We start from the raw sequence: 22,693 nt of genomic DNA, 5'->3' as shown, positions 1-22,693 counted from the left end.
GTAGCGACTCTCAGCACCGCGCTCACTCCCGATGTCGATCCGTAGCCTTTAAAAAGGCTCTTTCACGGTACCGGAGGGCGCGAAGGTGCCCACCGAGTCTCCTTGTTCTCAGGCTTCTGCGCCTGGGATTTTAGGGGTCCCCCGCTTGCCGTAGCGGGTAAGACCCGAACTTGCGAAGCAGTCCTTCTCCGGAGCTCGGAGGTAGGACCGCCATTAAGCGCTGGCACCGACCGGAAGTCCGTATCAACACTTTTCTCTGAGCTTTCAAAGGTGGGTCAGTATTGCTATACATTATTTCCCAAACTGACAGGAAAGCTTCACCTGTGATATTTTACCTGACTCAGCTGTGGCCAAGTCAGCAGGCTGCCCAAGGGGCACAGAAATCACTGTTTTAAAAGGGAAACTTCTCCGAGAAAAGTGGCAGACCAATGCAGATTCAACTGCTTTAGTTAGTCCTCACTGATTTTGGTAGAACAGACTTATATGCGCTTACAGAATCTTTAAACACTCAGCTAATGGCCATTTGTAGGCAGATGTAAGCTTTCCACCTATGAGTTCCTCGCTGGTTGCTTCCGTAAACTAGCTGCTAGGTGCACAGTCAAAATAATACACCAATCTGCTATAGTGGGAAGCTGGATTCTATCCCTCCTTTAATCTTCCCTGGCAACACTGGCAAAAGCTGAGAGGCCAATTTTTTGACCTGGACTACATATCATCGCTTGATCAGCTCTGTTCTGTTTAAACGTTATAAAAGACCTATCCCTTGGTTGAGATATCAAAAACAGCATGCCTGCAGTCCACGGCTCTGTCAAGAACAATGAGTGGCAACCGGTCTCCTGTCATATGTAGAGATTGTTGGTTGTTCATTTGAGGGACAATGTCAGAAGGAGCAGGAGCTTAAAATGCTACCTTGATGGTGGACCATTAGATGGCTGTGACAGTGCCACTCGGCAGGTATATTTGGAATGGGGGATTTGTATGACTCACTCTTGTATCACAACTGAGGGCTTATCTGTATTAATGGATACAAAGGCCGGGTCAGAGTAAGTTGGAATTTTCATCTGTATTATACAGTGTGATGCTCTGGCAGTTTTGAAAGGCTCCACTTCAGCAGACCTCTATCATTTCTAAAGACAAAACGCTGAGAAACAAGAGCATCTGTGATTACTTGCATTCCTCCAGTATTACAGGTCAGCTAAGCCAACGCTTATCATTATAAATCATTTTATTTCCACTGTTGTTGTGACTCATGAGCGTTTAGTTATAGGATCAGGAGGCACAGAAGCGAGCGCAGAGAAAGTTGAGAACAGGGTTAAAATGAGGAGAGCAGCCATGATCGGGTGCTGTACTTATTACAAACCTGTCACTTCGAGTCACCTTTCTTGTTAGTTGTTCCTTGCCAAGCAGCGGAGTGTGGCAGCCGGAATGCGGGGAGCCGGAGGTGAAGTTACTGTGGGAGATCAGACTTGGAAAGGTGCAGAGATGCAAGACCAGATAGAATGTGAAGTGGAGCACAAGATTCTCACTGGCGGGAGACAGAGCAATTGAGTAACAAGCACCACCAAAAATGGAAAAAATACATCAGGGTAAGATAATGGAACAGATGAGAGCTCGGTGATATCATGTTGTACCGTGCCTTTCTAAATAAGGTGTTTTATAAATAAACAGTATTTTATTTGTTTCCAAAATATTTTACTATTATGATTATGATTATTAAAAAAAGGTAAAGATAAAGAACCCCGGATGGTTAAGTCCAGTCAAAGGCAACTATGAGGTTGCGGTGCTCATCTTGTTTTCAGGCCGATGGAGCTGGTGTTTGTCCACATACAGCTTTCTGGGTTATGTGGGCAGCATGACTAAACCACTTTTGGTGCACTGGAACACTGTGACAGAAACCAGAGTGCACGGAAACGCTGTTTACCTTCCTGCCGCAGTGGTACCTATTTATCTACTTGCACTGGTGTGCTTTCGAAATGCTAGGTTGGCAGGAGTTGGGATGGAGTGATGGGAGCTCACCCCATTGTGGGGATTCGAACCACCGACCTTCTGATCGACAAGTCCTAGGCTCTGTGGTTTAACCCACATTGCCACCCGCGTCCCTGACATCTAGGTAGGTTCTCCTTTAATTGCAAACCGAATTAGATTTCTTCCTCCCAGGGGCTACACAGCTCTTCCAGTTAAAGCAGCCTCAAAAACTTGGCTTTTTGTTGTTGTTTCATATACTTTTTTAAAAAAACTGAAAACTCTGCTTTTCCTGGATTGAGCATGCAATTTTTTTCATTCTCCCTAAATGCATTAAACACACGCTCCTTCTCTCTTTCATAATGTGGACAGAAAGGGGTTCTATTCCTCCCCCCTCATGGACACTTTTTCTTTCTTCCTCAGTTAGGCAGAGAGCCAAAGCAAGGCTGTCTAATTCATCTTCTCCCCAGCCATGATTTCTCATGTTGAGGGTCAGTGTGTGTTGCGCAGTAGGGCATTGATTTGCTGCATGTAGCTCGCCTTCCTTTTATTTTTCATCATTAGTACCTGACTCAGTACCTGGTGATGGGCTGACTGCTACCACCGAGATCATGCTATGAAGAACTATTCCCCCCCCCCCCCACAATTGAGATGAAATGCCTGGGTGTGTTTTTATTTTATTTTATTTAAAAAATGATTTGGTAAGCCAGCTTGACAGCTGGATCATTAGAGGCATGAAAAATGCATGGGGTATTTAAAAACAACAACAAAATGTGGCTGATACGCTGTGCTTTCAGGTAACGGAACAAATCTACATTTGTAAATTGTCTCCAAAAAATCGGGAATCCAGGAAAAGAAAATGCCTTCAGTGTGTAGAAAGGAATTTATTTAATTAATTAAACCTGCCACAGCAATTGACATAAAACGTACTGTTCTCTGGTCTTTTGCTGTAGACCACTTTGAAACGCCCTTCTTCCATCTTAGGGACGATAATGTTTATTTTTCCCCCAAAAAATAATCTTAGGAGTAATAATGCGACAGTCTTAGTGTGGAGAAAGATGCCGCACATTATTAAAGAAGTCATGATAAAAGAGAATGGCACTTCAGATCCCCGAAAAATGCTTTCAGAAGGGAAACTGAATGTATGCTAGGAGTAATATAGGCTTTGCTTTTGCACTAGGAACCAGTCCCAAACAAAACTGATCTTAGCCTCATATCTGAAGCACCCAAAGCAGTTGCATGTCAAGGTCCCCAGGGCCACCGCAATAACTCACACATCACACAGAAATTTTTGTTTAAGGTTTTTGGCATAATTTTGGCCACAACTTTATTAAAACACAAAAATGTGAGTGGTTGCTTAGGCATTGGTTGCGACTGACATTCCGCACGCCTGCAAAAGTCAGAAAAGGGGAATGCACTTGGGGGTAGCGACGGAGCAGGGAACCTGCCCTCAGCCCTCTCCAAATGAAACCAGGGGCTCTTGCATGGCCCGAGCACCTTGACAGGGTGGACAAAAGCAATAGTGAGCCCCTGTATTCCTTTAACGGAATCCCTTGCAGCAGGAGCATTAGAGGGGCAGGCACAGCCAATCCATGCCCCTCAACCAACCAAACCATAGAACCAATGCCTAACTGCAACCTTACAAGTTGTGACGATTTGCTACAAAGTAGGCAAAAACCAAATGGCCCCAGCCAATCAGCCAGATGGACAAAATTCCTACCGGGCCCCTGCCCCAAGAGCAGACGACCCCATGACAGGCATAGCAAGGTCAAAGCGAACAACCCTAAATATGGGGGGGGGGGCAATCCAATGCACAGGGCGAAAAGAGGAATCTCTACGCCTCGTGCAGGGAGTTTCTGGCTGTCAATCAACAAAAGGCAACATTAACTTCATCCCAGCAATAAGGGAAGCCCAATCAAATCAGTGGCCAACGATCAATTAGCCCGCCCCACAACTTTGGAGTGTCCTGTCGGCCCCCACCGCAACACGTGCTCTCCATGAAGGAGAACACTCTTAAATGTAAAACTAGGAGCTTGGCAGCCTCCATGAAGCTAGGAACTTGGACTGATTCTTTTCTGCTGCAAAGAGAAGTGTGATCTGCAGGGGAGAAGCATCCTGGGGGAGGGGGTGGTGACTTGTGCCTAAGAAGAGGCCATTCCAACATTTCCTCTCTCCAATTCTCGGGTGCAAATGGAAGAGCCACACAGCTTTGCAGTTAGGTCTATCAACCTGCGTTGGTGTGTTGCCAAAGTCAACTTGAAACGAGCCTGGAAGCACCGGCTTGAAGTGCTCGCCTGAAACATCTGCTTAGCAACAAGGATTCTCCTGAGCGACAGGTGTCTTCATCAAGGCATGTCTGGAGAGATGGAGCTGAATTTGAGGCACTCAGTGTTGGTCCGTGTGGCTGCCAGAATATGTGGAAGTCTGGATGAAGCAGAGATCTGTAAATAGTTTTGTTTCTAGTTTTATATGTAGACCAGTAGTGCTATGCAACTTGTAATGTAAATAATAGAGACTTTAGAGAAGAACTGGGTTGGTGAGGTGGTTATTCCTTGGTAATTTGCCAAGAGAAGGCTGGACTGCCATGGCTGTGAAGATACAGAAAGAGTTTCTGCTTAACTCTGCTGAGACAGAGAAAATAAACCCCAAGAGTTGGCGCTTATGCAATAACAGCCTGAATCTCTAGACCCATGTTTGCCACCAAACACCTAGCTTCAGTCAGAATGGCCAGGAAAATGGATACATTTCACTATTAAAAGGCATATGAGTCCTGCTTTAAATGATCCATCGGAAATATCGCCTTAGACAGTATACAGTTGCTAGCATTGCTTTTTAAAAAATGCATGAATTGGTCTTTGCATGCCTAATGTAAGGTTGTGCATTACTTTGTCACCATAATCAGCAACAAGCTGCTCTCCTATGTGCTACATGGCAAATAGCATTCTGGACAATCCAAGCTGGTCATTAAAAATGTATATTTTGGGATTTGGATCTCCAATGGCCTTAATTATCTTAAGTTTTTTCAATACCCTCTTTAGGGATACTGTGAAGAGCCAACAGATTTTATATTGGTGGTCACTGCGTTATGCAAGACATGTTTTCTCTCCCCCCCCCCCGCAATAAACCCATCTTGTATGAATATAAAGCATTGTCATGCTGCCTTGCTTATTCATTAAGCACTAATAAATAGAACATGGGAAAAGGTAGTGCTGTTTTTGAATAAACAAGATAGCCAGAATACTAGCAATGGTTAGTAACAATACTACGGATTTTCTCCAATTGGATTAGCAGATTAAAAGATCCTTTGGCGTGCATGTATTATTCGCAGAATAAAACAGCAGCAAAATGTGTAGATTAGGTAGAAAACAACTCCCTATATTCTGTTCTGCTCTTCCAACCTTCTGCCAAGGAACAGCCTAGGTTTCCTACACGGGACTGCCTTTGCACACTATATATGTTTGATATTTGTACTCAATATAAAAAAAGAAATCAATTTGAAAACCAGCTTTGTCAATAACAGGAGGATGGTAATTTTAAATATATTAAAATGCAGCTTAAACTTTAAATGTAACAATGGCCGAGCTTTGCAAAGAGTTAGTAGGTACACCAATCTGCTGCAACAAAAATAGCAGTGCCTTGTGATGCCCTGAAGACAAATAGATTTATTATAGCATAAACTTTGTTGGAGCTGAGTTCTACAGTAAATCTATTAAGTCTCTAAACTGCCACAATAACTCTCTTCTTCTTTTTTTAAGGAATGAAGTTTGGGTGAAATCAAATTTTTAAACCAGTCCCACAAACCCCACACTTTATTGGAGCTAACAGGCCTTTGAACAGGCAGTCCTTCAGTAACCTCTGAAGAGATGCAATCTAGTGAATAAGAACACATTGCAAACAGACTCCTGTTCTCCTGGGTGTAGATCAAACTCGAAAACAGTGACACTTCCATTTATGAGAGCGACTTCAAAGATGCAGTTATGGTCACGACTTGTAAACAGAACTCCTGTAGCAAGCAAAATGGTCATTAAAAACAAACAAACAAACAAGAAAATTATTTGCTACTTTTTAATTTTAAAGTCTTTCTGCCTAGGGCTCGTTGTAGACAGAGACTGGGGCTGACAATAGCTAAGACCACTTTAAGTCAAGTGAAGAATTTCAAGTACAAGCTTTATACAAGCTATGTTAAAATCAGGACAAATAACCTGTTAACTGCCCTGGGAAAAATGGGACACCCTGTGTTTTCTTGTGAGAGGGCAGTGGCCAAAATGGTTGCAACCATCTCACACAATTTTGGAATGCACTTGATGAGGAGAGCATTGCCTAAATGAAGGGGCTGTTCATTACACAGAGTGCTAATTACAGAACTGTAAGTTTGCCTTCCTATTTTTGTTTTGTTTAGAGAACAATTTCCCTCTCTTATGAATTCATGAGGCTGAATCCCTCTGCATCTTGCGCTACAACCTGTTATTCATTCAGTGATGCTTTCATTTTCCAACGCCCTGTCTGACTTTGTGCATAAGTTTGCAAAGTGGTGTAATGCATCATTTATGTTTTCCCACCTTTCTTGACTGATAGCCTTCTTGACTGTCAATTGCATGGTAATATTCTGCAAAGGAAAGGAAGTATGTGTGTGCCTGCATGGGAGATTTAGTTGTCCTGGAACTCAAGGGCATCCACCTATGAACAAATGCACAAAATAAAAAGCATAAGTTGGGATTACAGAAGATCATTTGATAGACAACAAAGGCCCCAAGAGAAGGCATTTAGAGATGAGTACGGGAATAAATGAAGCAAATGTGATCTACTTAGCTGAGCAAGAGTCTTTGAGCAAAGAGGAGCATAATAGCAAGACTTCTCTTATGAATGAGATGGTGCATCTATAATATATATTATAATGAAGTTTCCAAAATAGTAATTATAGGGCTGTGGCTGTAAATGCCAACTACTGTATAACGTGACAATCTTTCCTATTTTTTTTTAATTGCTTACTATAATAAACAACTTAACAAAATTGATCATGTAACTCCAAAGGTTTCATTACAACTCCAAAGCCTTCAGTAAAAACTGTTAGGAGCTGGATAATGTTTATGTGGCACTGTGGTCTAAACCACTGAGCCTAGGGCTTGCTGATCGGAAGGTCAGAGGTTCGAATCCCCGCAACAGGGTGAGCTCCCATTGCTCTGTCCCAGCTCCTGCCAGCCTAGCAGTTCGAAAGCATGCCAGTGCGAGTAGATAAATAGGTACCGCTCCGGTGGGAAGGCAAACGGCATTTCCATGCACTGCTCTGGTTTCGCCAGAAGTGGCTTAGTCATGCTGGACACACGACCCAGAAAAACTGTCTGTGGACAAACATCGGCTCCCTCGGCCAGTAAAACGAGATGAACACCACAACCCCGGAGTTGTTCGCAACTGGACTTAATTGTCAGGGGTCCTTTATACCTTTTTAATGTTTATATAAGCTGTACTGGCAAGTTGCAATGCCTGTGTTAAATGTGTCTTGTACACATCCCTGAATCAAAATCAAAGATTGGAGGAGCAACTCCACCCAAGCATCCCTTTGTACACATGTAACCAATCCTTCCATTGTAGTGAAACCATTCCAAGAATGTGAGACCCCCATGGCCATTTCCAGATGACCAGATGATTGAGCATTCATCCTGGTTTGTTTGCACAAAGTTTGGGAGGTTAAATGATGCCAGCTATTTATTCAGTATTCATTCTTATTTGTTTGCTGGACAGAACTCCAGCCAAGTAGTCGGCCTGTACTTTATGAGCACGTAGCTGCCACCCTGAAGCTCTCATGGTAAAAAAAAAAGGGAGGGGCTGAACCTAGCACCCATTTTTCAGTATTGCACCTAGCACCAGCTGAGAAGATCTCCCACAGCTGGTGTTCTGAAGCTGTTGCTGTCACAAAGGAAGTGAGATACCAGTCAAGGAACCATCTAACTTGCTTTTGACACCCCTTTTTTGCACTACAGAGATACCTCGGGTTAAGTACTTAATTCGTTCCGAAGGTCCGTTCTTAACCTGAAACTGTTCTTAACCTGAAGCACCACTTTAGCTAATGGGGCCTCCTGCTGCTGCCGTACCGCCAGAGCACGATTTCTGTTCTTATCCTGAAGCAACGTTCTTAACTTGAAGCACTATTTCTGTTCTTATCCTGCAGCAAAGTTCTTAACTTGAAGCACTATTTCTTGGTTAGCGGAGTCTGTAACCTGAAGCGTATGTGTCAGGGCTGCCACTCAGTCCCAGCTCACATAGGACCACGTTAGCCAGCGTTCAGGTTAAAAGAGTCTTTATTGGATTACAGCTTCCATTTCCAAACTGCAATATGCAGCCCTACTTCTTCTAGGTCAGACCGGCGAAGACCCGTCTGAGTCTCCGCCTCTAGCACACCAGCTTAATACCCTAGCCTTGCTCCACCTCCTGCGCCTTTCCCTCCGTCTCTGGGTCCTTCTGCCCCCCGGGGTCTCCTTTTTCCTACTCTCTTCTGACGCAGACCCCCCTGACCCTTCCGCCTCCTTGCGGCGGGCTTTGGGACCTGGTTCACTCTCTGGGCTGCTTACTGCGCCAGCTTCCGCTACATTTGAACTTGGCGCGCGCGCCCAACTCTCAACCTTCCTCTTGATCGTTTCGTCGCTCCCCGAGGTGGGCGTGACTACTCCTGACTCATGCCCTCCCTCCTTCTGAAAGCCTCCGGAACCCGATATCTGGTCCCCTTTCTCCCCGCTGTTCCCGTCTGGGTACGTGGGTCCCGATCTCCAACTGCTGCTCTCTGATTCCTCTCTGGACCCTTCTTCCTGGGGTGTCCCCCTGCTTTCCCCCCTTGCTCTGACTGCTGGCGCTCCCTTCTGGGAATCCTCGGACTCACTGGATAAGCTCGGCGATCTCGGTTCGTCATCCCCACTCATCTTTCCTTCGTATTCCTCCCCCTCGCTCTCTGTCTCCTCCCTTCTCTGCGTCTCTGCTTCTGAACCCCTGACATCCATCCCCCCCTCGAAGCCCCCCCTTCCCCCCTCCCCACTTTCAAGGGTGGTTGCAGGGTGCTCCATCATCATAGGAGTGAATGCCGGATACAGTTCGCTCCTCGTTGCTGGCCGCCAACTGAAGACCTCCGAGTCTTCCTCCTCGCGTTCGTCAACGGTGAGCTGCTCCGCCTCCATTTCAGTGCCGCCGTGCTCGAAACCGAGATCCTCCCCGCACACGTCCATGTCAGTCTCTGCGTCGGTCGCTTGACCTGGCATCTCCAGCCACCTCCGGCGCCACTGCTCCTCTGGCCGATCGTCCCACCAATACGAGGTGTCGGACGCCGAACCCTCCGGTGACCCCTCTGGGGAATGTGTGCGCTGTGCGGGCTCCCCGTCCGAGTCGAAGCCATGGAACGTGCTGGAGGAAAGTGTGGGCGTGAACAACCAGTCGTCGAAGAAGCCTGCTGGCATGGGTCTGTGTGGGAAAAGGGCATGAAACTCGTCCTTGAGCAGGGGTTCCTCCAAAGCGTAGTCTGGCACCCAGCTATTAGCACTAGCCCGGGTGCCCTCTCTGGCTAGGAGGTATTCCACTCCGTCTTCCCCCCATCTGGAGTCCAAAATCTCCGTGACTTCGTTGATGGGGTCCTGCTGTGGCAATCTTCCCGCCTCCGACCGCTCCTGAGACGGACTCGGTGCTGTTCCTGGTTCCTGGAACCTGTGAGGTGTCCTGTAGGGAGTGAGCACCGACCTGTGGAACACCGGATGCATCCTGGAACCCTCCGGGAGCACCAGCCTGAAAGCTACTGGGTTGATCTGCGCTTCGACTTGGTATGGACCGAGTTGCTTGTGCCCCAACTTCTTTTTGGCTAACGATCTGGTCGGCACTGCGTGGGCTGCCAACCAGACCCAGTCTCCCACTCGGATCTCTTCGCCAACCCGCCTGTGCTTGTCCGCTTGCACCTTGTATGCGTGCTTCGCTAGCTCCAGCTGCCGTCGGAGTTGATCGTGGACCTCCTGCAACTCAGACGCGAAAGCGTCCGCCGTCTGCGGTTCCCCTTCCCCCACTCTGTCCAGTCCCGGGAAGGTTCTGGGATTCCTCCCATTGTTGGCGAAGAACGGTGTCACCCCTGTGGACACGTGCTTCGTGTTGTTGTAGGCGAACTCGGCGAGCGGCAGGTAATCCACCCACGTCGCAGGCTGTTGATTGGCATAGCATCTCAGGTACTGCTGCATGATGGCATTGACCCTCTCCGCTTGCCCGTTGGTCTGCGGGTGTCTCGCTGATGTCAGGTTGATTTTGACGTTCAGGAAGCCCATCAGCTTCTGCCAGAAATTCGAGATGAACTGGCGACCGCGGTCGGACAGTATAGACCGCGGCAGCCCGTGCACTTTGAACACGTGATCTATGAACAGTTTGGCTGTTTGTTCTGCCGTGGCCACCTTCGCACACGGTATGAAGTGTGCCATCTTGGTGAACAAGTCCACCACCACTAGTACAGCCGTCTTGCCTCTCGAGCTGGGTAGATCCGTGACAAAGTCCAGGGCCACCCTCTCCCACGGTTCAAACGGCGTTTGCAGTGGTTCGAGCAGTCCCGCTGGTGGTTTGTGCACTGGCTTGGCCCTCTGGCAGGTGTCGCACCTCGCGACGTAGTCCGCGACTTCCCCTCTCAGTCTGGGCCACCAAAAGTCCCTTGCGACTAATTCCACCGTTTTTTCCGTGCCAAAGTGCCCGGCCGTGGGTGCGTCGTGCAACTGCTGCAGTACCTTGGCGCGAAGTTCATCTCCCGGCACGTAGATGGCCCCTTTACGTAAGAGCAAGCCGTCCCGTATCTGGAACTCGTCGCTCTTCGCCGTGCCCTTGTGCACCTCGGCCATCTTCGCCTGCGCGAATGAGTCGTCCTGCAACGCCCGCCGCACCGCATCCAGGTCTACTGTGGCTGAAGCGCACACCCACGCTGTTGGCGCGAAGATGTGCATGGCTGCCGCTGGCGTCGCCTCTTCGAGGTATTGCGGTTTTCGGGACAGTGCATCCGCCGTGATGTTGGTGTCGCCTGGGACGTACTCTATTCGGAAATCGAAGTCAGCAAAGAACTCCGCCCAACGTATCTGCCTCTGGTTCAGGAACTTCGCCGTGCGCCAGTGCTCCAGATTCTTGTGGTCCGTGCAGACCTGCACCGTGTGCTTGGCGCCGATCAGGAAGTGCCTCCATGCTTTGAATGCTGCATGAATGGCAAGCAACTCCCTGTCCCAGATGGTGTAGTTCTGCTCCGACTTGCTGAGCTTTCTGGAGTAGAACGCTCCCGGTCTCCAGACCCCCTGTGGGTCCCTCTGCAGCAGGACAGCTCCCACTGCTCTATCGGACGCGTCTGTCTCTACCCGCATCGGTCTGCTGGGGTCGATATGCAGCAGTTGCTCTTCCGACGCGAAGAGACGCTTGAGTGCCTGAAAGGACTGCTCTGCCTGCTCCGTCCAGATGAATTTCTTTTTCTTGGAGCTTAGCGTGTCCGTAATAGCCGCCGTCTGCATCGCGAACCCTTTGATAAACTTGCGATAGAAGTTGGCGAAGCCGACAAACCGCTGGACCTCCTTCCGGTTGCGCGGGCTCTTCCAATCCAACACCGCTCGCACCTTGGCGCTGTCCATGGCTAGCCCCTTGTCCGACAACTTGTAACCCAAGAAATCCACCTCCGTCGTGTCGAACTGGCACTTCTCCAGTTTGGCGTACAGTCTATGCTGCTGCAACCTCTCCAGCACCTCCCGAACGTCTTGGTCATGCGCTTGCTGCGACTCGGAGAATATCAGGATTTCATCCAGAAAGCAGACGCACTTCTTGTAGAGGAGTCCCGCCAACACATGATGCATGAAAGCTTGAAAACAGTGAGAACCGTTTTGCAATCCAAACGGCATCACTCTGTACTCGTAGGTGCCCAGAGGCGTGAACATGGCTGTCTTCCACTCATCGCCCTCCCTCATGCGGATGAGATTGTACGCCCCTCGCAGGTCCAACTTGGTAAACACGCGTCCCTTGCGCACCGTCGCCAGTAGGTCGTCAATCCTGGGCATGGGGAAATCAGAGGGCTTGGTCATCTTGTTCAAGAGGCGAAAATCCACCACCAGCCTCTTTTGGGGCGTGTCCTTCTTCTTCACAAAGAAAACAGGACTGCCCCCTACTGCCCTGGACTCCCGGATGAAACCGCGCTCCAAATTGTGATCTATGAACTGTTTGAGTTCCTGTAGTTCATCCTCAGACATGGAATACAGCTTCCCCTTCGGTAGCGTCGCCCCTGGTAGGAGGTCAATCTTGCAGTCATATTGCCTGTGCGGTGGTAACTTGTCTGCCTCCTTCTCGCAGAAGACCTCCAGAAAGTCTGCGTATTTGTGGGGGACTGCTTGCAACGTTCCCAACTGCAGTTGTGATTCCTCCTCCTCTCCCTCCTGTCCGGGCAGGATGCAGTGTTCTGCGCAGTAAGAGGAGCCGAAGATCAGCTGTCGCTGGTACCAAGCCAGTGTCGGACTGTGCCTGTCCAGCCAACTCATGCCCAACACAATGGGTGTGTCCGACAGTCGTGTGACGTTAAAACTGATGACTTCCCTGTGGTTGCCAAGGCGCATCACCATTGGCGGCGTTTGCTTCACCACCTGCCCCCCCAGCAACTCTCTGCCATCCACTGTGACGACTTGCAGGGGCAGAGTGGCCGGTAATAGCTGTATAGCGTGCTGCTCCACAAAATCCTGTGCTATAAAGTCTGCGTTGCTTCCAGAATCCACAGAAAGCGGGACTTCGATAGTGACGCCATCGGGCAGCTGGAGAGATGCTGTGAGTTGCACTACTGGTTTGGGTGGGAGGGGGTCTGTGGGTTGCAAGATCGCTGGGGACTGCTTCAGTGATGCGTCTGGCTGGGCCCCAGTGCCTCTGTCTCCAGCCAGACATCGTCGTTTCCCTGCTGGTGTTCGCTGTGTTGCGTGGCCGCTTTCACCGTTGCGGAGGCTGCAGTGTGCTTGGAGCTCCTCTGGGGACACTCTTTCGCCAAGTGTTGAGAGCTGTCGCATATATAACACTTCCTGGTCCCTCTAGGAGGTTTAGTCTTGACTGCCGCCGGTGCAGGGGCTCTGGTAGCTGACTGAGCCCTGGCTCCTCCCACCTCCATAGGTTCCACTCCCCCTCCTGGCGGAGGTGTAGATTGCGCACGCGTAGCGTCCCTGGGAACGAAAGAGAAACTTCTCGCTGCTTCGCGCCCTCCACGTCCTTCGTCTCTGCACCACGGACGTTCTTCCAGCCTCACCCCCACAGTCAGCGCCCTTTGGACCACCTCCTGCGTGCTCCGGGGCCTCTCCCCCCTCGCAATTTCGTCTTTAACAGCACTGCTTAAACCCTCCCAGAATAGGTCTCTGACTGGGGGCGAATCCCGGTCCCATTCCAAGGCACTGACCAGCGCAAAAAAGCGGGCGTGATACTGGCGTACGCTCGCCCTCCCTTGTTTCAGTCCATGAATCTCCCGTCGGGCAAGATCCACGTCAATGGTAGATAAAAAGCACGCATCCATCGCTTTGATAAAGGCATCTGCATTCTGAAGTGCCGGATCTTTATCCCTCCACAAATTGCGTAGCCACGCTTTAGCATCCCCATGCAAATGGGATAGTATAAACCCCACTTTCTCTTCCTCATCCCTAAAGTCTTTCGCCAGCAGTTGCAGTGCGCACATTACGTCTGCTCGAAAATTGGGGTACTGTTGTAAATTCCCATCGAAGTGAGCCACAAGCCCTCCTGCTCTCCGTGCCAACCCAACCCCCTCCGGTCTGGGTCCTGGCTGCCCATGCTTAACCAATGCTTCAAACCTGGCGTGGAGATCTCTGTAGGCGGCTGCCGCATCCTCCTCCCTTTTCTTGGATGCCTGTACCTCTGCGTTCAATTGGGTCACTGCCTGTTGCAGCGCTGAAATTTTCTCTGCTTCCGTCATCTCTGCCAACCGTTGTGAGCTCGCTCCCAAACACCAATTTCCTCCTCTCGCTGCTTCTGCCTCCGCTGCGAGGTATCAGGTGTCCGAAGCTTAAATGGGACGGGTCTTACTGTCAGGGCTGCCACTCAGTCCCAGCTCACATAGGACCACGTTAGCCAGCGTTCAGGTTAAAAGAGTCTTTATTGGATTACAGCTTCCATTTCCAAACTGCAATATGCAGCCCTACTTCTTCTAGGTCAGACCGGCGAAGACCCGTCTGAGTCTCCGCCTCTAGCACACCAGCTTAATACCCTAGCCTTGCTCCACCTCCTGCGCCTTTCCCTCCGTCTCTGGGTCCTTCTGCCCCCCGGGGTCTCCTTTTTCCTACTCTCTTCTGACGCGGACCCCCCTGACCCTTCCGCCTCCTTGCGGCGGGCTTTGGGACCTGGTTCACTCTCTGGGCTGCTTACTGCGCCAGCTTCCGCTACATTTGAACTTGGCGCGCGCGCCCAACTCTCAACCTTCCTCTTGATCGTTTCGTCGCTCCCCGAGGTGGGCGTGACTACTCCTGACTCATGCCCTCCCTCCTTCTGAAAGCCTCCGGAACCCGATATCTGGTCCCCTTTCTCCCCGCTGTTCCCGTCTGGGTACGTGGGTCCCGATCTCCAACTGCTGCTCTCTGATTCCTCTCTGGACCCTTCTTCCTGGGGTGTCCCCCTGCTTTCCCCCCTTGCTCTGACTGCTGGCGCTCCCTTCTGGGAATCCTCGGACTCACTGGATAAGCTCGGCGATCTCGGTTCGTCATCCCCACTCATCTTTCCTTCGTATTCCTCCCCCTCGCTCTCTGTCTCCTCCCTTCTCTGCATCTCTGCTTCTGAACCCCTGACAGTATGTAACCCGAGGTACCACTGTATCTGCCTAGATCCTACTATGATGCTGCCATTTTGAAAAGAGATGCAATGAAATGTACAAGTGTCTTTACTTTATTCACCCAAGCTCAGTTGTGTACATCCGAACCAACCCTTTCTATCTGCAGGCAACTACAAAAGGGAAAAGAAGATCTGCCACATTTCCTAAGTTGCCCTGAACACTTTTATGGAAAGATGAGACAGACGTATAAGAAACAACGTCTGACACATAATTAATTTTTTTGTTTTTAGTAACTGTGAGTTGTCCTAAAGGTCTGGACCAGTGCTTGAATTATTGGGATGGGGGCTGTGAGGAAGATAGGAGAGCCCTTAGTGAAACCCAACAGCTTCATCACCTTACTCCCTCTGGATTGTGCCATTTCTTTCCCTACTCTGTAGCCATATTAAAATGGCAACTAAGGAGACCATTATAAAAAGTTAAATGCAGCGTGGTACCCTCAGTGCTTCCTAAAAATTGTTCACTGTTTTGATATTGAATACAACATTCAAAAATACAGAACCCTAGTTTCACTGGAGCCGGCCAGTTTTGCTAAACTACATGTTAATTCCCCTTTAGCAATGGGTATGGAAAATTGCATGTAAGCTACTTCATGTGATGGCCTGGGATTCGGACTCGGAGGCTGAACCTGAGGAATCCCAGCCTGCACAGGAGTCCCCGCCTCCAGAACCAGCTGAGCTGGGGCTGGGGCTTGAGCCTGAAGGGTCCTCACCTGTGCTGGATCCTCAGGTGCAGGCACCAGCTGAATCTGCTCTGGCTCCTGACGTGATGGAGGACCCATTGCCTCCAGGTGCTCCACTCCCAGCCCCGTCAGGGGAAGCTGAGGTTGTCTCTGGGTCCAGTAACCCTCCAGCCTCTCGTGAGCTGCAGAGGCTCGGGGCAGAGAGACGGAGGGAACTAAGTTCCCACAGAAGGAGTGCTCGCCTCCAGGCCAGGAGAGGTGAGTCACCTGTGGACCGGGGCTGCCCTATGCCTCGGGGCAGATAAAAGCCGGCCAACCCCAGTCCCAGGTTGCGGGAGCAACATTGCTGGTAGCCTGTTCCTGCCTGCACCCTGTCCTGTTCTTCTGCCAGAGTTCCTGACCTCACCTGACTCCCTGCCTTGGACCCAGCTTCAGCCTTGATGGACAGCCTCCATACTGCACCCTCGACCTCGGACTGGACTCAGACCTCACCACATGGTTAACCCTCGGGACCAGTCCACTTCTATTGACTTCAGCTGGATTCAGGCAAACTAAATGTGTTTTTCAGCCTTTGGTGGTAGGCATTTTTGAAATACCACAAAAGGGAAATGGTAGCGGTGCCAAGAGAGCCAAGGTTACGCAAGGTCATACAACTGCTTTGAATTCTTCCTACTGTGATTTCCTCCCCATCAAACCCCCGGTACAACTATCCTCACAATGGCACATATCTAATTAAAGTCAGTGGCAATTGAACAACCATGCACCCAGACTTTTATAAAAGATGATTTATGTGTCTGAATGGAGACTGTAATCCTGATTTTCTTATTCAATTAAATGTTTAAGTGCTCTATAGCATCCAAATGAAGGTTAAGTTCTAAGTGATTAAGATCAGTTGCACTGAAGAGTTTTTAACAAGACAAGACTTATATGATAACCTGGTTATAAAATCTGAGCTTTTCAGAGCGGTGAAAGCTAATGGTAGGGAATGGACCTCCAAGGTTGCTGAAACTAGTGAGATTTACCCAGGGCTATGTTTCTAGAGTTTTCTTGGCAGGGATACTGGAGTGGCTTGCCAGTTCCTGCTCCAGGTGGATCACATTTGGTCAAAACTCTCCACTATGACCTGTCCATCTTGGGTGGCCTTGCATGGCATAGCTCATAGCTTCTCTGAGTTATTCAAGCCCCTTCGCCATGACCAGGCAGTGATCCATGAAGGGGGAATTAACCCGGAATTAAAATTGCCGGAAGAAATATCAACAACCTCAGATATGCAGATGACACAACACTGATGGCAGAAAGTGAGGAGGAATTAAAGAGGTGAAAGAGGAGAGAGCAAAATATGGTCTGAAGCTCAACATCAAAAAAACAAAGATCATGGCCACTGGTCCCATTACCTCCTGGCAAATAGAAGGGGAAGAAATGGAGGGAGTGAGAGATTTTACTTTCTTGGGCTCCATGATCACTGCAGATGGTGACAGCAGCCACGAAATTAAAAGACGCCTGCTTCTTGGGAGAAAAGCAATGACAAACATAGACAACATCTTAAAAACAGAGACATCACCTTGCCAACAAAGGTCCCTATAGTTAAAGCTATGGTTTTCCCAGTAGTGATGTATGGAAGTGAGAGCTGGACCATAAAGGCAGCTGATCGCCGAAGAATTGATGCTCTCTAGTGCTGGAGGAGACTCTTGAGAGTCTCGTAGACTGCAAGAAGATCAAACCTATCCATTCTGAAGGAAATCAGCCCTGAGTGCTCACTGGAAGGACAGATCCTGAAGCTGAGACTCCAATACTTTGGCCACCTCATGAGAAGAGAAGACTTCCTGGAAAAGACCCTGATGTTGGGAAAGATTGAGGGCACAAGGAGAAGGGGATGACAGAGGACGAGATGGTTGGATAGTGTTCTCAAAGCTACCAGCATGAGTTTGACCAAACTGCGGGAGGCAGTGGAAGACAGGAGTGCCTGGCGTGCTCTGGTCCATGGGGTCACGAAGAGCTGGTCATGACTAAACGACTAAACAACAACAAATGTTTCTAGAAAAAGATGTGCCGGAACTCACCATGAATGCCTCCCTTGTTCTCTTATAAGGGCAATGGCGTCCACCTGAGTGGTGCCGGAACTGAGTTCCAGTGAGTTCCAGCTGAAAAAAGCCTTCCACTAAATAATGTGAAATAACAATGGATGCGATTAAAGTGATAGGATGTGAAAGCTTCATATTTGAAGGTGTAATTTCATCCCTTGTCTTATTTTCTTTTCTGTTGAAAGCAATGGCCCGAGCAGTGTGAAGATTCCAGCAAGTGTTCTCTGCAATCATTCGAGGTCTAGCAAAGCAGATTCAAGTGAGGCCAAGTAGGGCAGATTCCAGGTTTTAGCAAGGCAAAGCAGGGCAATTTTTTTTAAAAAATGTTTTTCAGGTTTATACATTTCAATAATTTTACAGTCATTTTAACATTTCAAAACTTGACTTCCTTCCCCCTCTTTCTGCAGTTCTTTGAATTTAATTTTAATATCTTCTGCATATCCAAATTAACTTAATTTGTTCATTTATTCATCTACTTTAAATCTATACTCTTATGAAACTGCAGGTTATTACAATAATCCTGCCAATGTTCTTATCTGTTTACAATTTGTCTGTAAATATTAACCTATTTCCATTCTTTTATAAAAAGTTTATCTTGATTTCTTATTTTTCCGGTAAGTTTCTCCATTTCTGCATATTCCATAAGTTTTTGTATCCATTCTTCCTTTGCTGGGACTTCCAATTTTTTGGCAAGTAACATTCTTGTTACTATAGTAGCATAGATGAAGACGTTTCTGTACAATTTGGGTAGTTCTGTCCCTATAATTCCCCAAAGGAAAGTTTCTGGGGTTTTTTTTTACAAACGTTACTTTAAACATCTTTTTCAATTTATTATATATCATTTCCCAGTAAGCTTTAAGCTTACTACAAGACCACCACATATGATAAAAGGAACCTTCTTTTTCTTGACATTTCCAACACTTATTTGATTTAGATTTATACATTTTTGCCAATTTACTCAGTGTTCGATACCATCAATATATCATTTTCATATAATTTTCTCTTAGACCATAAAATGCTGTAAATTTTATATCAATGTTCCACAATTGTTCCCATGCTTCCATATCTATATTATGACCAATATCTATTGCCCAATGTATCATTGAGGATTTTACTTGCTCATCCCTTGTCTCCCATTCCAGTAATATTTTATACACTTTAGACAGCACTTATACATTCCAACAGGTCTCTCTCTAGTTTTGGTATTTGTTACCCAAGCAGGACAAAGTAAGGCAAAGCGGGAGTTATGGCATGGCTTGGAAGAAGTTCAGGATGCATAGGATTCATTGGATAGCCAAAGCTGGAAGCTCATAGGAATAAAGCTCAAATGATTCAGATTTAGAATGGTGTGGGCACAGAGCACAAAGCTGAAGGGGTGCATCTTCATCATCTACCGTATTTTTTGCTCCATAAGACACACCTGACCATAAGATGCACCTAGTTTTTGGAGGAGGAATGCAAGAAAAAAAATATTCTTTAAAGGGAGCGCTGAGCAGAGCCTGTCTGCATCCCAGGCTCTGCTCAGCGCTCCCTTTCACGAGCCACGTGGAGCGTGTGTGTGGCACTTGCAAGCTTTTCCCTGAGGAGGGAGAAGGGCAGCCCGTCACTGATGGGTTGCCCTTCTCCCTCCTTGGGTAAAAGCCCCCCCCCCCCACGCTTCACGCAGCTCTTGCGGGCTTTTCTGGGAGGTCGGGGAAGGGACAGAGGGGCTAAGCCAGAAGCTAGAACAGCAAGAGTGAGCGCTGGACAGTGATCCCTCTCACAGTTCTGGCTTCTGGGATAGCCGTGCAGCCTGCATTCGCTCCATAAGACGCACACCCATTTCCCCTTACTTTTTAGGAGAGAAAGGATGTGTCTTATAGGGTGAAAAATACGGTATCTTTATATGGGTACCTAATCAAAGTTAGTGGGGGTGCCAAATGCTGTCCTTGCTGAAGGTACCATATTACCCAACCCACCCCTGCTCAAATGTTGACTCAGCAGCAAAGCAATCCAAAATGGAGTGTTAAATAGAGCTGCAACTCAACCTGGAAACTGAAGACAGAGGACAGTTTAGTATAGCAATTCTGATGACCGAGTGGAATGCATTAGCACTGCACCGAAGAATAAAGAGGTTTGATGAGTAAGGAGGAAGGGGGGAAAAAACACTGGAAGACTGACAAAAGTCCTGGTAGAGTCATTTTTTCCTGCTTATATAGAAAGGAGAAAACCGGGGTGAAAAGATCACAAGGGCTGCCTTTGCCACAATTGTCTGAGAGATTTCCAGCCCCTGTTAACAATAATTGCTGTGCGCTTGGCTCATCCCTGTTATCTTAAAAGGTAGGTTGTGGCAGGAAGGATAAGGACACACCATTTCACAGGCTATCCAAAGATGCTGCATGAACTGGCAAAGGATGACCTCGAGAAACACCCTTAGCAGGAGACGGCACAGCGCGAAAAAAAAAGGAAGCAAGGAGGAAAAGCATAAAATAGGGGATTGCCACTCCTGGCCAAGGTTTCAATACCATATGCTTCTGTCTCTGTGTTTTGCTTGTGCAGAACAAAAAGTATTGCTGTAAAACTTGCCCCACCAGATGCACACTTCCTTCTGAACAGGAGTTGGCTGCCTTAAAGGTCAGCAGATGGACAGGTGATGGATAAACCGCTAAGCTGAACAATCACACCCAAGAGTCAGTATTGTTAGGCCTTGGAGGTCTTATTGGAACACGAGTGCAGGAGAAGTTGGAGGGGAGGCTGGCTGAAGTTTACTTAACACTTTCTGATACCAGAGACACACTCCTGGCTGTATTCACCAGCATATATCCAGTAGAACAGACTGTGCATTGTTATTAGCTGAAATAATTGACTGCAAGAGCTGCAGCTACAGCTAATTTAGTCAGGATTACTGTCTCGGGCTGTAGCTCCCAGTACTCTAATAGAGGTCTTGCTGAACAGTAATTATTGTACATGCCTGTCAACTACAAGAAGTATTTTGAGATAGTTTTTTTATCACCAGACAAAAAAGTGCTGGAATTATTTATAGGTGCAACCAGAATATAATAAATGTTAAAGCAAGGCTGGCTATTTTGTACATTTAAAACCTAGTGAATTGTTGGGACTGTGGGTTGGTGGGTCTGTGCACGATTCCTCATTTGGAGTAGATTAGCATGGGTAGTGTATTAGGGTTATTCTGTGGCAAGTACTGAATTAAGACCATGAAAGTGTTTAGTATCATTGCTTAATTGACACTGAAATAGTGAATGGCTGTGTATATTGCTGAGAAAGTTTAACATCAGAAAATGCCACTGGAGTATACTAAGTGGTCTCTGAACTCCTTGATGGGTTGATTATTAACTAATGGTTCTTTCTGCTAGCTAACGTGAGTGTTTAACCTTAAATCAGGTAACAAAGGTATTTGGTTGCAAATCTCCATTTTGAAAGAGAGTTGCCTTTATTCTTTGTTCCCAGGCTCTGTGGAAGTAAAGATGTGTAAATGACCATCTCCAGTAAGGCAATACAGGCAAAATGGATACAGTAAGGAGAGACAGACCTTTGATACTCTATTTGGAGTATTTCATATTTCATATTCAGCTGAGTCATTACTGGACTTGCACATGATCTTCTGGATATTTTGTATTTACTGTTTTCAGTTCTGTTTTGGAGAAAGTAAAGTTTTAATTAAACTTATGGGCTGTTTACCTTCCTTCCAGAGTGGTACCTATTTATCTACTTGCACTTTGACGTGCTTTCGAACTGTTAGGTTGGCGGGAGCAGGGAGAGCCAGTGTGGTGTAGTGCTCGTAATCTGGGGAACCGGGTTCGCTTCCCCGCTCCTCCACATGCAGCTGCTGGGTGACCTTGGGCCAGTCACACTTCTTTGAAGTCTCTCAGCCCCACTCACCTCACAGAGTGTTTGTTGTGGGGGAGGAAAGGAAAGGAGAATGTTAGCCGCTTTGAGACTCCTTAAAGGGAGTGAAAGGCAGGATATCAAATCCAAACTCTTCTTCTTCTTCTTCTTCAGGGACCCAGCAACGGGAGCTCACCACATCGCGGGGATTCGAACCACCGACCTTCTGATCGGCAAGTCCTAGGCTCTGTGGTTTAACCCACAGTGCCACCCACATCCCTACAGCTCCCATTATCCCATCATCATGCTAGCTGGGATTGATGGCAGTTAAAGGTAAAGGTACCCCTGCCCGTACGGGCCAGTCTTGACAGACTCTAGGGTTGTGCACTCATCTCATTCTAGAGCCGGGAGCCAGCGCTGTCCGCAGACACTTCCGGGTCACGTGGCCAGCGTGACGAAGCTGCTCCGGCAAACCGGCACCAGAGCAGCACACGGAACGCCGTTTACCTTCCCGCTATAAAGCAGTCCCTATTTATCTACTTGCACCCAGGGGTGCTTTCGAACTGCTAGGCTGGCGCTGGGACCGAGCAACGGGAGCGCACCCCGCCGCGGGGATTCAAACTGCCGACCATGCGATCGGCAAGTCCTAGGCGCTGAGGTTTTACCCACAGTGCCACCCGCGTCCCACTGATGGCAGTTAGATTCCAACAAAATCTGGAGAGAATTGGTTCCCCATCCCTGCCAAAGATATTGCTAGATGAGTCACACTCTACACAGAAGCGTAAGAGTGAGATGGAGGAATATTGGTAGGGATGGAACTTTTGTCATGCTTAACACAAATTTGTATACCAGATGAGTCTGTTTGCTATTTGTAATCCGAAGTCCTTAAACAGAAAAGTCTCTCCTCGTGATCACTTTGTGAATATATTTTTTATAAATGGGAAAATCTTGAATAGAACAGTGATGTTTGTATTTAAAATTACTATTCTTGAAAAGTGTTAGGAAAAGTAATAGCAATTTGCTGAGGAACCCTTCAGAACAAAAGCACGTTGCGCGGTGTTTCAAAAAAGTAACCTTTATGGTCACTATTATGTAAATAAGCTTTGTATTCTGTTAATGCCATTTTAAGTGTCTCCAAGAGAACTCTGCAGGCCAATCACGTAGCAAAGCTGCCAGTGGGACTGGACAATCCATCTAAAATGCCATTTTGAAAAGACATTTCATTTCCTTGTATAAAGCATTGAGAATCAACCCAGTGAATATCTGCTGGAAGCAATTGCTGCATTCAAGATGCCATGTAATGAAATCCTC

At 47.8% G+C, this 22,693-nt stretch overlaps 1 long non-coding RNA gene across 4 annotated transcripts; it reads left to right on the top strand.

Annotated features, from left to right (window-relative positions):
- Window positions 1-240: 240 nt before the first annotated feature.
- LOC308593962 lies at window positions 241-21,144 on the top strand. Of its 4 annotated transcripts, none has more exons than XR_014011152.1 (3): window positions 241-270; window positions 1,075-1,586; window positions 21,005-21,144. It is a non-coding gene; the product is annotated as an uncharacterized lncRNA (long non-coding RNA). The 4 variants fall into 4 exon arrangements; XR_014011153.1 differs by lacking the exon at window positions 21,005-21,144 and adding an exon at window positions 2,987-3,230; XR_014011154.1 differs by lacking the exon at window positions 21,005-21,144 and adding an exon at window positions 3,017-3,230 and having other exon boundaries at window positions 1,075-1,614.
- Window positions 21,145-22,693: the final 1,549 nt, after the last annotated feature.

The sequence above is a fragment of the Podarcis bocagei genome (genome assembly GCF_964188305.1).
Source record: "Podarcis bocagei genome assembly, chromosome: 8".
Classification (NCBI taxonomy): domain Eukaryota; kingdom Metazoa; phylum Chordata; class Lepidosauria; order Squamata; family Lacertidae; genus Podarcis; species Podarcis bocagei.
The sequence above is the reverse complement of the archived record's forward strand: the minus strand, read 5'-3'. Positions and strand labels throughout refer to the sequence as shown.